This window comes from Vigna unguiculata, chromosome 1, assembly GCF_004118075.2.
Source record: "Vigna unguiculata cultivar IT97K-499-35 chromosome 1, ASM411807v1, whole genome shotgun sequence".
Classification (NCBI taxonomy): Eukaryota; Viridiplantae; Streptophyta; class Magnoliopsida; order Fabales; family Fabaceae; genus Vigna; species Vigna unguiculata.
This window is the reverse complement of record NC_040279.1, coordinates 24,857,960-24,872,666: the sequence shown is the minus strand read 5'-3', so window position 1 is coordinate 24,872,666 and position 14,707 is coordinate 24,857,960. Positions and strand designations below refer to the sequence as shown.

The 14,707-nt window shown below is 27.3% G+C and overlaps 1 long non-coding RNA gene across 1 annotated transcript; it reads left to right on the top strand.

Annotated features, from left to right (window-relative positions):
• The first annotated feature begins 472 nt into the window (after positions 1-472).
• Positions 473-2,453, top strand: LOC114173810. Its single transcript, XR_003602599.1, has 2 exons — positions 473-976; positions 1,575-2,453. It is a non-coding gene; the product is annotated as an uncharacterized LOC114173810 (long non-coding RNA).
• Positions 2,454-14,707: the final 12,254 nt, after the last annotated feature.

Here is a 14,707-nt window from a genome sequence, read left to right as displayed (position 1 = left end):
TCCTGAGTGAGAGCCTGTAAAAGTCTCAGCTCTAAGCAATCTCTTCTCACTCATTCCTCTTTCTCATAAAGCCTCAGAACAAGACAACCTCCATCCCTCCAAAATCCCACCACCCTTTTCATTATTCTATTCTTATAATGACCTGTCTTTCATCTTTATTATTTACTCATCCTCTTTTCTTTATTTTAACTCTCTCTCTCTCTCTCTCTCTTCTTCCTTCTACTCCCCTTCTCTGTCCCCTCTTTTCCATTTATTATTTAGTGCTGTACTGATTGGGAACTTGAGTGCTTGCAGGCCTTTCTTTGCTTCTTGAACCTTGAGAAAGCTTCATAGCTACACACAACATGGAGCCTGCTATAGGAATTCATCACACTCACTCATAAAGCTATATATATATATATATATATATATATATATATATATATATATATATATATATATATATATATATATATATATATATATATATATATATATATATATATACCTCTATATACAACATGCTTGCAAGAACCAACCTAACTTCTATCTCTCTCAATATCATCATATGTATATATATATATACACACACACACACCATCCCTTTGTTTTTTATTACCCTTTGTTGAGCTTGCTAATGATCTTGTCAGAAACGGACTCGATATATTGAAGAAGGAAAAGAGGGTGTCTGGAATGAAGTTTGATCCGAAATCATTGTCTCAGTTTCATTTTTACCTTTGCCTATATTGTGTGTGTGTGTGAGAGAGAGAGAGAGAGATTTCATCTGTGATGGAAAGGGGGTGTTTGGAATGAGGTTTGATCCAAGATCATCACATATACCTTCAATTTTCCCTTGTTTTTGCTTGTTGATTTACCTTCATAGATTTGTTTATGATCACTTCATGCATGGGATGGGACTGATCTCGGACCAGGCTTCATTCCTCACACCTACCTTTCCTTGTAGAAGCAAATCAACCACAACAAGACAAAGACAAAGGTAATCCCTTTTTTCCCTTCCTAATCATTTCTCTATCTATCAGATCTAAGTATTTCCTGCTTTCCATGTCTTTTTTATGTTCTACCAACCCAAAATATTAGGCAGATTTCCATAGATTCACTTTCTTTTTCATATATTATCATTATTGTTTTGATTTGGGCTGGTGTGCTTTTGAAAGAAGATGCATCAACTGTTTTCAATATTTAACTTGTGTATTCACCCTACCTAATACAGCTAAATCTCTGTGATCTAGTTAAATTGATCCGAGTCTTATCAGTTGCATTAAAAGTTGGTTTGAAAATTTTGTTGTTGCTTTTGATCAAATCCAAGGAAAAAAACCCATGAAAAGCACTTGATTGTATATACGGTTTCTGGAAACCACGAGCCATGATCTCAATCTACAGAAACTATGAGCACACGCCATATTCCATGTTTTAAACAGAAAAAATATGTAGTTAGATGCTAATTTTAAACATAAATTAAAACATTAGTTGATTGATACTTCTCCCATCCCACGCCCAACGCGCCGTCATCTTTGTCTTTGCTGCTTTCACACACCTATTCTAAGAAACCCTAGCTGAGTCTTGTGACTTTGTAGGACACATTCATGTTTTGTATGAATGAAACTTTGACATGATGAATGATATACATCATAAAGGTTGACATCCATTTTTGGGAATTATTGGCACAAACCCTGCTGCTGAAACAAGACAATAAGACAAGTGAAGTTCCCTCCATCGTTCAATACTGCCCCTGCTTTTCCCCCATTAACTGTAGCCACACAAAAGGTTAATCACTTCATACATACATCTTACATACTTATTCTGCATATCTTTTGTATATGTATGTGCATGCCTTAACATGTAGATCAGGATATAAAATTAACATCGCACATACATGCACATTGTTATTTCTTCTTGCATTACTCTATGTTAATTGACAAATAACAGTTTTCCAAAGTGTTACAAGGAACTCATCATAGTTAGAAGCATTGGTTATATATATATATGCAGAATTCATTCTATAGTATCACATAGGGGTACATAGGTAGAAGAATCTCGCTGTCTTCTTGCTCTATGTTTGTGAGCGATATTCAGATTCCTTGGAATATATCATATAATATTTGGTTTTCTTAAAAAGTATTTGTATAATATATTGGATTTATTTTATGGGAAATGTCAGCAAGTTGAATGCATGCTTGATATGGATAAATTAATATTTTACTGAATTCTATGAATTCTATGATTATTTTTTTTGTTGATTTGGTATTATACTGTATGGAACAACATTAAAACTTGTTCTTTAAGCGCGTGGTAAAAGCTAGTATGCCACGTGACAAAGAACCATATCATTGCAAAGTTATGGCGTGAAGTGAGTTAAAAACTGAAGTAACTTTTAACCTACACCACATGAAAATTTGATGTACACAGTTATTGAATAGCTTATGGTACAACTTAACTTATTCTTCCTTTTTCTACTTTTATCTACCTGTTTCTTTTCTCTTACTTTCTATTTGTGTGTACGAAAGCATATTTTTCTTTTTTTTTTCTCATAACAAACTTTAATTTATAGATTTTTCGTGTTAGAAATAATATCCGAATAAAATTAGTTACTTTGCACTATATACATCGTTATTATCATGTAAATTATTGGCTAACGTTGATACATAAATTTGGATGTGAAACTAGTAAGTTTTAATAACATGCATTTTATGTCTTAGGTTTTTCCTTGATACCCCAAAAACGACGTAAATTAATTTTATATGATAAAATGGGAGTGTATATAGTTTTTAAACTCCAAATGGAATTTAAAATTGGAATTTAAAGAGAAAATTAGCAATTATTAAAATAATTATTTTATAATTGACACAGGTGAATTAGAAAATTTCTCGATACCCAAATAATGAGTTTCCTCCATTAAAAAACTTGTGATTTTCTTTCTCATAAAAGAACTTCCCCTTATATTAATAAGAAAAAGAAGAGGATCGACCAAATCTATTTCTCGAGCTAGGAATATTGTTTTACAATTTAAATTCCGTGTAGATAGGTGTTATAAAAGTTTTCAAACAATTTAGCAATTATGTAATATATATATATATATATATATATATATATATATATATATATATATATATATACTATTTTATGCACTAATAAACAATTTCTTCTTTGAATAAAAACAAAATTTTCTACGTACAAATGATCTCCAAAATATTCTATTGATGGAATATATTTGAACAAATGGTTTTACTTAAACATTATCTAATTAAGTTCACATGAATGTTCATAACTATCTTATAACTTTAACTATTTACGCATTTAGTAGGCATGTTTGGCTTCGTATCCCAAAAATGTATATTTTCGATGTAAAGAGGACACACGTATAAGAAATTTAATTTAGAGCATATAAAGTGTTTTCATTCATTAATTGACTTATGCCACATAATAAAATTCTTAGCTGTTTCAGCTCCTTCTGAGTTTTATTTTTTTCGTTTAATATGATTTAGTGTTTAATTCTTTAAAAAGTTATACTGCATTCTAAATCCTTTAAATCTACACACCACCCCTACATAATATTACTCCACATTTCTTTTTTTTTTTCTCACTTTTTCTTTTATTATATTTCAAGTAACAAGTAAATGCTGATCAGCATAATACTGAGTGAAAATAAATTGGGAATCAGTATATGAAACAAAAACTATTTTCTTTTTTATTTCCTAATAAAAACTGTTGTTTTGAAGTCAGGTGTACACTAAAGTGGGAAGGGTGTATCCTATAGCATTAATAATTTATTAACAGTTAATATTACTTAAATGAGTTGTTTATATTAATTTATGAGTTTTACAATGTCACTTGAGCTTAAAATTATATAAATATTCACTCAAATATTAATATATATATATATATATATATATATATAAACGTTTAAATTAATTTTACATGTATTATTTAATCCCACGTACTAATATTTGAAGTATTTTCTTTGTTAACGTCGCTCCTTCACATAATTAATTTTTTAAAGATTAAATATTTTTTAATTCTTTAATTTTATTGAAAATAAAATTAGGCCCTCTTCTAAATTTTGGTTTAATTTAGTTTTCTGATTTTAAAAATACGTAAATTTAGTTATTTTAGTTAAATTTATTAGAGATTTTAAACGCGTCGAACAAAATTTGGTTAAAAAAACTAAATTTAGGTATTTTTAAATATAAAAAAAAAACTAAATTGATCTAAAATTTGAAAGAAAAAATAATTTCAATTTTTACCAAAATATTATCATGTCATATTTTCAATGATAACATTTTGCAATGCAAGACTTGAAACAATATTTTTAAGCAACATTATAACTTAAATGATAAACTACAACGGGTTTTCTAAATATTAAGATCTAATATTTTTTTGGTATTTAAAAATGATTTAAATAGAAAATGGAAAAAGTTCGAAATTTTTGCAGAAAAATAAATTTTATATATTTTTTTTTTGTTTTTATATTGGAATAAAATGAAAATACGTGGTTACGGAGAACACTTCTTTAGTGCTCTCTAAAGGCCAAATATATGAGAAAGAATAAAAAGTAAACAACATTATATTAACCCTCTTTATTTATGAGAAAAGTGAAAAAAAAAAAGTAACTTCTCTAAAAATATACATTTTTAAAGAAACTAAATTAATATACTTTTCTAAAGAATATAATCAAATAAGTTCTCCACTTATCTTTGTGTATTTCATAAAACACTTATTCATTAAAGTGTTGTATAAATATATGTTGTTAGTTTTGGGGAACAATATGATACATTTATGACCTTTGAACCAAAAACAACATTTTTCTTCATAAAAATCGTGGTAAAAGTTTTGTTTTAACCTCATTTTTCACATTAAGTTAATTACTCATGCATTTTCTATTAGAGACATCCAAGAAAATTTATGACACGTGAGTAAAAAACTGGTTAATAAGATATGGACTTAAATGTATTTTTCACCTTACAATTAAGGCAACAATATTTCAAGGGGAAAAAAAATTTCGATTTTGATCTCTAAAATTTCAATTGAGAGAATAGGTTTCCAAGTATCATAATTATATATCTCAAAGTCATTTTCATTAATAATTTAATAAATTTGGTGGTATTGACGGGGCTAGAGAGATTGGTTGGAGTTGATGTGATAAATAATACATAAATATCATTTTTATAATTTTTTTTTAATTTTAAAAGTAAATATAAATATTTTTTAAAATTTTTTATTAAATATTTTTTATTTATTTTGTACATAGAGTTTTTTTTATTTAAGATACTTATTTTAGTTTAAAATTGATTAATTTAAGAGAAAAGTTAAATGAATAAAATACTTAATAAAACAATTATTAAAAGGTAAAATTGATAAAATAATTATTTTTTATTATTTTTTAAAAATAAAATTGAAAATAGAAATGTGAACACCAATATTCCATTTATATATTTATATATAGGTATAGATATGTTTTAATTGTCAAACTAATAAACGAATATATTTTTTGGGTAGTTAAATATCCAAGAAATAGGAGTATAAAGAACTAAAATTAATTACATCATACTTGGACAGAAAAGAGTTCATCTACTCATAAAATATTACAATACAATTTCAACAACATCTACACATATGATTTAAAATAAGTACATCTCCCTCGAGATTCACAAACCCTTTTCTACCCTACTGTTACATTTCTAACTCTCCACTCAATGCTTAGAATAAAGACAATTGATCTTTATTTATAGGAATTTTTGGGCAATGCTCAGTCTAACTTTTAGCACTCAGCCACAAGAGTTTCTTCACAGGTGAGTTTCCTTCTGAGTCCAGCCTCTTGCCCTGGTGCTTAGCACTTGACCTTTTCTTCTTAGGATGGTTTTCTTGGTTACTCAGCCTCATAGGTTGGTGCTCTAGATTTCCTTGCAAAGAAGGTTCCCTCATATGGCTTAGGTCCAATTTGTTGTGCTCAGTCAGAAAGTCAAAATATGTTGTCCTGTCTTTTCTACTTCCATGGCTCAACGTTAATGACTGTGGTCCAGCTGCATAATTGATATTTTCTATTATATTCACTACAAAACAACAAAATATCATTACAATTCACAAAACTCCAATTCTCAATACCTCTTTTTGAATCTTAAGCTTAAAGAGGTTTGTTTTATACATAAATAAATAAAACCATTTCATAAATGATAAATGTCAATTTCAAATAGAAAATTTACCTATTCTTGACACTTATCAATCCGATAGAAATTAAATTTAAATTATATTTTATTTAGTATTAGGAATATTTGTTTTGTTCAACGTATTGGTATTCATTCCAAAGGCATCCGACCCTTGATAAATATTGTTTGATTGGAGGGAAACTTTTTTTATTTGTTATATTTTTGTTGGACCCTCAACAAATGTTGCTATATTTTCTTCATTTCGGGATGGAATAGAAAAAATGAGTTGGGAGGTGTTCGACCTTCGACATATATTATTAGATTGAGATAGGTTCATAAAAATGATGAAAAAGTGAACTTTGCATGGATTGACCGAAAAACTATTTCAATGATGTATCTACAAAACATAGATATGGATCGGAGTTAGATTAATTCAGCACATATAAGTGAAGATTACAGGAGAGGGTGGAAAAGTTTATACATTTCACTCAACGTAATACTGGTATAGTGTAGAAAACATAATAAAGATGATGTGTTCTTGTGTAAATTGTTTGAATGGGAGAACATTTGATATTTTCAAAATTAGAGAACATCTTTGTTTATAAAACAATTTTTACTTGCACATGGATTTATCCCAACTTCAATTTATTTGTTGCCGTTTTTTAAGAAAATAACCATTGGACTTAAATGCATTAACTTATCTCCTAACAATATAGGCAAACCATTTTGTTAATATATATAACACTTTAGGGTAGTTGAAAAGTTAGAACATATTATTTCATAAAATTCTTATATTTTTATAAAACTTTGTTTAGAACATTAGTATTCTGCTTTATATTTATTGAACTATTTAGAGTTGCAAAATGAATTGAAAAATTATGCAAGTTTGTGGATTATGCACAAATTTAGAGTTCACAAAAAAAATCCAACTTTTATGGATGGTTCTAGTGCAAACTGTTTTTGTAAGTTTATTTTTACTGATGGTTCTAATCATATTTGTCTTCGTTTGTCTTGTTTAATTGCTTTTTATTTTACTTTTTTTTGGCGATCATTTCTAACCGTTGTTGAATTTTTTTTGAACATATAATTACTATTCTCATTCCTAATTGTCATTATTTTAACATATGACGAAAATTTAAACATCATCATCAATTCTTCTCATTTACAATTACATAATCATTGTTAAAAGGCTATTTTAGTCATCTTCATAAGCCCTTTATACATAGGGATTGTAAATTAGTTAATGTTTAAGTATTATAGTTTTTCTATTATTTATTTATATTTTTGAATCCTTTAATTAGTGAATGTTTTAGTGATTTTAAATGTTCACAACTTAGATAAGTCAAATTTTCTTGAGAACTTAACATTCAAGTGAAGACCTTGTCATTTCAACCATGAGGATGACAAATAATCATGTGGTTATATTTATTGTCTAGAAGATATTTTGATATTAAAAGAGAATATTTAGATTGATTGAATAATACGAGTAGTATGAGTAGTATTTGATTTTTAAAATTGAATATCAAGATAAAGATAAAAATAGATATGTATATATCAATTGTTATTTTTCTATTTTAAATTATTAAAATATTCTTGATTTATTGAATATTTTATTTTAAAATTTATAGAATTATAAACCATTCTTTATTATTTCACATTAAAGAAAAGATCATATATGCTTTTTTTATAGTAAATTCTTAATACTATTGTATTTTTCATTGATATTTTTATTTTTCATATAAAAAATTAATAAATATTTGCAGAGATAGAAATTTCACAATCCTTCTACATCAAAATCAATAATAAATATAATTATTTACATTAGCCGATAAAGCCAACTCACCCCACACTAAGCATCCTAGTGCTACACTCAAATGAAGATACTATATGAAATATTTTCTTAGGATGTCTATTAATGAGATTGGTGATTCAACTATTTTTATATAATTTATTTCAACTTCACACTCAATGTTGGAAGTCATGGAAGTTAATTTACACTCACTTGACATGTCGTGATAATCTTTCCCTTACATTACAAACTATTGACATGTAAACATGATCTTTAATCTTTTCCTAACACCTTTGCATCTACAAATTGATAATCACTTTTAATATTTTCAAATAACTTATTTGTCTGGTTATAATTTATGAATCTATTGAAATTTGAAAAGAGTCTCTTTATTATATTCTGCAATATTATGAATACGTTTGAATTAATCATTTGACTAAAAATTTTGGTTTTATCGAAGTACATAAAGGGTTGGCAAAGCGGGCCAGCCTGGTCCGTTTTGGCCCGCCCTGTATTTTGTCCGTAAAGTGCGGGCCGACACAGTTTAATTTCAAATTCATTTTTTTGGCCCGCCCTGTCCTTCATATTGACCTGTGGGCCTGTGGTTTGGTCCGCATTTGTGATGAGCGAAATTTTTTTTTTTTGTGTTGAACAAAATAATTTTTTTTCATAATAATTGATATCCATTTTCTATCAAAATAATTCCAATTAGTTTATCTAATTAAAGACAAGAAAAATAACAACGAAGATTATATCTAAAGTACAATAGCAACATGTCACCTTACAAGACATGTACCTAAAAATGCATAAAAAGATATTTCATATTCAAGAATTAAAATCATTATCTTATATACAATGATTATACATAATAATAATAATAATAATAATAATAAAAATAAAAGGAACTGAAAGAAACAATGTGATAAATGATGTGAGAACTAAAAAAATGAGAACATATAATTTTGTAAGCAGGCTAGCCCGTCCTGCCCTACCTTTAGCCCGCACGGACTGCGGGCGGGCCATATCGGGCCAGTAGGTTCAACATCCCAACCCACCCCGCATTTTTCTGTGCAGGCTTGCGGACCAGCCCGCATGACCCGTCCCAAATTGTCATACCTAAGTACATATAATTTTGTAAAACTATCGTCAAATAAATAAACCTAGTTTCATGTTCTGTTAAGAATTTAACTTTCGATTAAACTCAATCTTATAAAATCAACTTGTAAAGTGAGGTTTGCATTCATTTATATACCATAAATTAGTTTTATTTTTAGTCAATGTGATACTTCCAACATACTTTTCTCACGTTGAGACATAGATTTTTTGCACGAGACTAAATATTAATGGATTGTCCAATAAGGAAGAGATAATATATGGGACAATAAACATAACAAAGTTTGCTAGATATAGGTTCTCGTCCAAACTTTCATATTAAAAATTGAACTCTAAGTCTAACTTAACCTGACAAAACTAATTTGTAAGATGAAATTTATATTTATCGGAAGAAATTGACTTTACCTCTCTAACTGATTTATAACTTCTAATATTTTAATAAAAAATTTCTTTTATAAAAATAAATATTGTGGTAAATTATTAAAATATATTTTGCCCCTTCATTTATTTGATCTTCCACGTAATTGTAAGTTGTAACTTTCTTATGGATTTGGATAATCTTTGTCCAACACATAGGTTGAGGTTGAAAGTGCTCATCCACTGTTGCTTTTGTTTTTGTCTTACAATTTTTTCAAAGTACGGAAAACAAATGCGTGAGTTTTACAAAAACCTAAATGTAAGAAAAGTCGTGGAAGTTTCTTTAAGGACATAAGGTTGATATGTCATCATAATCTTTCCATGTATTCAAATTACGTAACAGAAGTTCATGTTTATAGTTATTATCTTCTGGTATCAATATTTGGATAATTCTTTTTTTTTCTTCCAGAGTTTTGCAGATTAATTTTTGTTAAAATCTTATTAGTTATTTTTAATGGAATCTGTAGTTTCAAATATTTTTTTACGGTTAAATAGGTTTTTAATAGTTTATTTTTTTTAAAATTGACATTATCTTATGCCCTCATGCCAAATTTACATATTTATTTAAATATTAAATATAAAAATACTAAAACAAATTTAAAAATATCAATTTTAACTGAATAGAATACTACTAAAACCTACAACTTGTTAGTTCAGATTTTCAAATTATTAAATGAACTACGGATGTTTATGTATTATTGACCTGTTTAAATGAATATTTATAAGTTAAACTTAATTTTATTATAAACTAGTTTGTAAAAGCTCTTCATATATAGTTTATCTAATATTTAATTTTAATTAATATATAATTTAATTTTAATTTATAAAAAATATGATTTTTTTTCCTTTTAGTTGTCTTTTCATGAACATATTTACAGAGAAGCCTATCCTAAAGAATAATTATTTTTATTTTATTTTTTCTTGGGTATACAAGCTCTTTGAGAGCTAACTACAAGACCTAACTTTTTTGGTCAAACTTGAGAAAATTGACATGAAGTTCAAAAATGTAGATGAATAGCGTGCAACATCTTAACTAATTGTTTCGAATTTGAACTCTTAATATATAATTGCATTAAACATTCAAAGAAAGTATTTCATATTCAAAAATGATTTTACAGATGGAGAAAAATTATTTACAATAAAAAATAGATATAATATTGTGTACTAAAAAATGAGTTATAGTTGAATGTGATTGTGTTTATCTAAGATTGTAAAGTGTCCGTTAACTAACTAGTTGAAATAAATAAATAAGTTTCTAACAAACATTTTAGCTTAGCTTAATTTATCTGTAGAGTGTTGTTATATGGTTATAAGAGCATCTTAATTATAGGTATCACTTTACGCCGTTTTAATTTTATTTAAAAGATGAAATGAATTTATAACTAACTAAAGTTTATCAATTATATATATATATATATATATATACTTTTTTATTAAATTTTAAAATTATTTATAATTATAATTAGTAATATTTGAATTATTAGGTTATAACATTTTATCTTCTAAATTACTTTCTCTTCGCCCAAATCATAATTGTAACATCAAATAGTAAAGAAAAGTATGTTAAAAAATGATTTTCCATTAATAATACTCTAAATAAGTTATCCCTAAGAGATGTCCTGAAATAGGGTAGATGCATATATAGATCAAAGAAAACTATAAGGAGTATTACAAAATTATATAAGATTATTACAAAATATTAAGCATGATGAGGAATTTTAATCCTATGACTAGATTGCTACATCATATTTTTCCTGTACTTCCTCATCTACTCACACCAATTAAGGTGATAATTGTAAAACCAAGACAAACAACAAACAAAACAACCAAGGAGACTAAAAGAGTATAAGCTTGGTGAAAAAAGGAATAACATATATATTTATTTATGTAGCACACATTTATTTAATAAACATGACATATTTAATCATAATTAATACACACATTCATGCATACAATCAAGGTAATCAAAATCAAGATTTAAATTGTAAAATCTTAAGATCCTACGATTTTATATAGTATTTATGAGTCTGATCACATGCATAATCGTAATACGAAAAAGGGTATTAGGTGAAAAAAGAAATAACATATATATTTATATAGCGCACACTTATTTAATAAACATGACATATTTAATCATAACTAATAAATACATTCATGCATACAATCAAAGGTAGTTAAGATCGAGATTTAAATCATAAAATCGTAAGATCATACGATTTTGTGTAGTATTTATGAGTCAGTTCACACACATAATCGTAATACAATAGGATAGATAGGTTAGTCTAACAAAATCGTATAAATATAGTCATTTTCTTTTTGAATTTTCTCTTGCATTACTTATTCATATTCTTTGGTGAATAAGTAAAAATTTACATTATTATATGTGTTGTCTGTCATACAACCACCCTTCACCTAATTAAATTAAATATTAATACAATTAAAGTTCATTTCTCAATAAAAAATTAATACAATTAAAATATAACTGTAACACACCACAACACTTTACAATTAAAATTTAATACAACTATAATTTTTTAATTTTGCAGCCATTATTGTGTATAGACCAAATCATAATAAATTTTAATATTTATTAATTATAATATTATTATTTATTAAGTATAGTATAAAGAAACATAATAACGTTACTATTTATTATTTATTGTATAAAGATCTTTATATTAATGTTATTTATGAAGACCGATAACAAATTATTTCTTTTGATTTTTTTTCCTCTATTATTTTATTTTAATTATTTTTGTATTCCCATAACTTATTTCATTAATTATTTTCATACATGTTATTTAAAATTTTAAAGGATAAAATATGATTAGTTTCTATTATTAGAAAATAAAATAATTATTTACATTATATATATATATATATATAATTAAAAGTAAAATCTACAATTCATGTTACGATCCCACGATTTACAATTAAAGATTATATGAATCTCTCATGATCATAATCATAATCTCGATTTAAACTATTTTGCATACAATCGAACTCTACTAAATTCAATTTATATCCGGATAACTACATCTAAGCAAGACTCATGAAGTCGTGCACTTGTTGTGATATATAATGCTCACCCTTGAGCTACCACACACAAGGTTACTCCCTAGTACTATCATAAGAGCCCTGGAGTCGTCCTTATGACAGGACCTCCTATCAATCTCACCACCTGACCATCCTCCTCTGTAAGAGTATGAATGGTTAGTAGAGTTCAGGATAGTTTCACATGATGTATCAATCTTTACCTTAATGCACAACCTATAGAATCACACACATTAAATAGGATTTCCTCCATGGAAATCCATACATTATCAACAATTCATACCAATGTTTCACCTTTTGAATCAATATCACCAATATGATAACCAACAATACTAGAAAACCATGAAATACACCAAACAAAAATGGATAGTGATGGAAGAACAAAAAGCTCTAGCGCCAAAGGTTGGAAACTCACTTCACAAAGTTGAAAGAGACTCCATGAAGATGATTTGTCGGGATGAAGAACCATGAAATGATGAATGGAATGGAGTTTGGAGAATGGTTTGGTGTGTTTCTTGAAGGAGGTTGGGGCAACCATTAAGGAAAATGTTTAGACAATCTATATATCCTAATGAAGTTAAAACAAAGGGGAGCTCCATAATGGGTAGAGTTTCTCTATAACAAACAAATTACAGTTATATTAAAAGTAAACAATTTCGTATCATTAATTAAAAAAATCAAGTTTATAATTTTAATTTAATTAACAAACAAATTACAAGTTAAAGTTATTCCTACAAATCCCTTATAATTTTAGTTTCATTTCTCCAATTTTAACTTTTTTTTTTTAAATTTAAGTTACAACTTCAATTTCATTTTAACATAATTTTAACTATATAAATTTATATCACATTTATCCTCATAAATAAAATGGTAATTATCTAATTTTATCAATTAAAACATTTTGTTAATTTATTATACTCATCATATCATATGCAAACTTTAATCTCAAATCTACTCAAATCATATCATATTTTTCTTAATCCAAACAAGCCCACATTCCCCTCATTTTCCTCTCAAATCCAGTCTCCCAAATCAATCTTTAAATCCAAACACAGCATAAAGAACTTGTCATTGATCTAATAACAAGTATGAACTAAAGGATGCAACACAAAAGCACACAAGCTCAACAAGGCTCAAAATATTTTGTAGATTTTACATTTAATGATGTAAAACGAAAATAAAACGGTTAAACTAAGAAGTAATGAAAATTTGGAGTCAACATGACATTAGACAAAATATCAAGATCATAAAATTCACAAAAAAATGCAAAACACCAAAATATTGCACAATTTAGTCAATTCATAATTGATTAATATGACTCAAACAAAAAAAAAAAACACATAGAAACCTATGGCACAAATTGTGATGGTACAAGAAGAACAAATGAGTTTGAACTAAGATTTAAAGACAAAAAGAAATGAACATATCATTCAACACAAACATATATAGACATGTAAGGAAAAACAATAAAAAAAACACAGATTTGGATCAAGATTACTTATCTCTTGATGAACCATGGCTCATGATGCCAAATGATGGAAGAACAAAAAGCTCTGATTACAAATGTTGAAAACCCACTTCATAAAGTTGAAAAAGACTTCATGAAGATGATGCACTTTGATGTGAAAGCATTGAATGATGAATCGAATGGAGTTGGGAGAGTGGTTTGAGTGTGTTTCTTGAAGGAGGTTGGGTCAACCATCAAGGAAAAGGTCTAAGAGAAGTCAAGTAGACAATCTATCCTATTGAACTTAGAATAAAGAAGAGTTGCATTATGGCCAGAGTTTCTCTATAATATTTCCATGTTGGTTTACAAAGCTTGAGTCACTATTATTCATAAAATGGAGGACTTAATCCAAGTGAAAGAAAGTACAAAAGATTTGAAAAGCTAAAAAAGCTTCAAAAGCTCCTTCAAGAGTGAGGATGCATGCACCTTTGAAGATGCCTTGGCCTCTAACCAATGTTCTAAGGGTTACTTAAGGTCCAAGCAAGCCCAAAGAACACTTTAGTTCACATGGTTACTCAAGAATGAGCTTGCAAAGCCAAAACAACACAGTTGTGCGGCGCTGCCTGATTTAATCAATTATGTTATTGTTTTAATCGATTAAATTGAAGTTGTCACACTAAAATGGCAAAAAATACAAGGCTTAAAGGAAATATGAGCTTAGCCAAAACAAAAGGCTTAAAAGAAAGA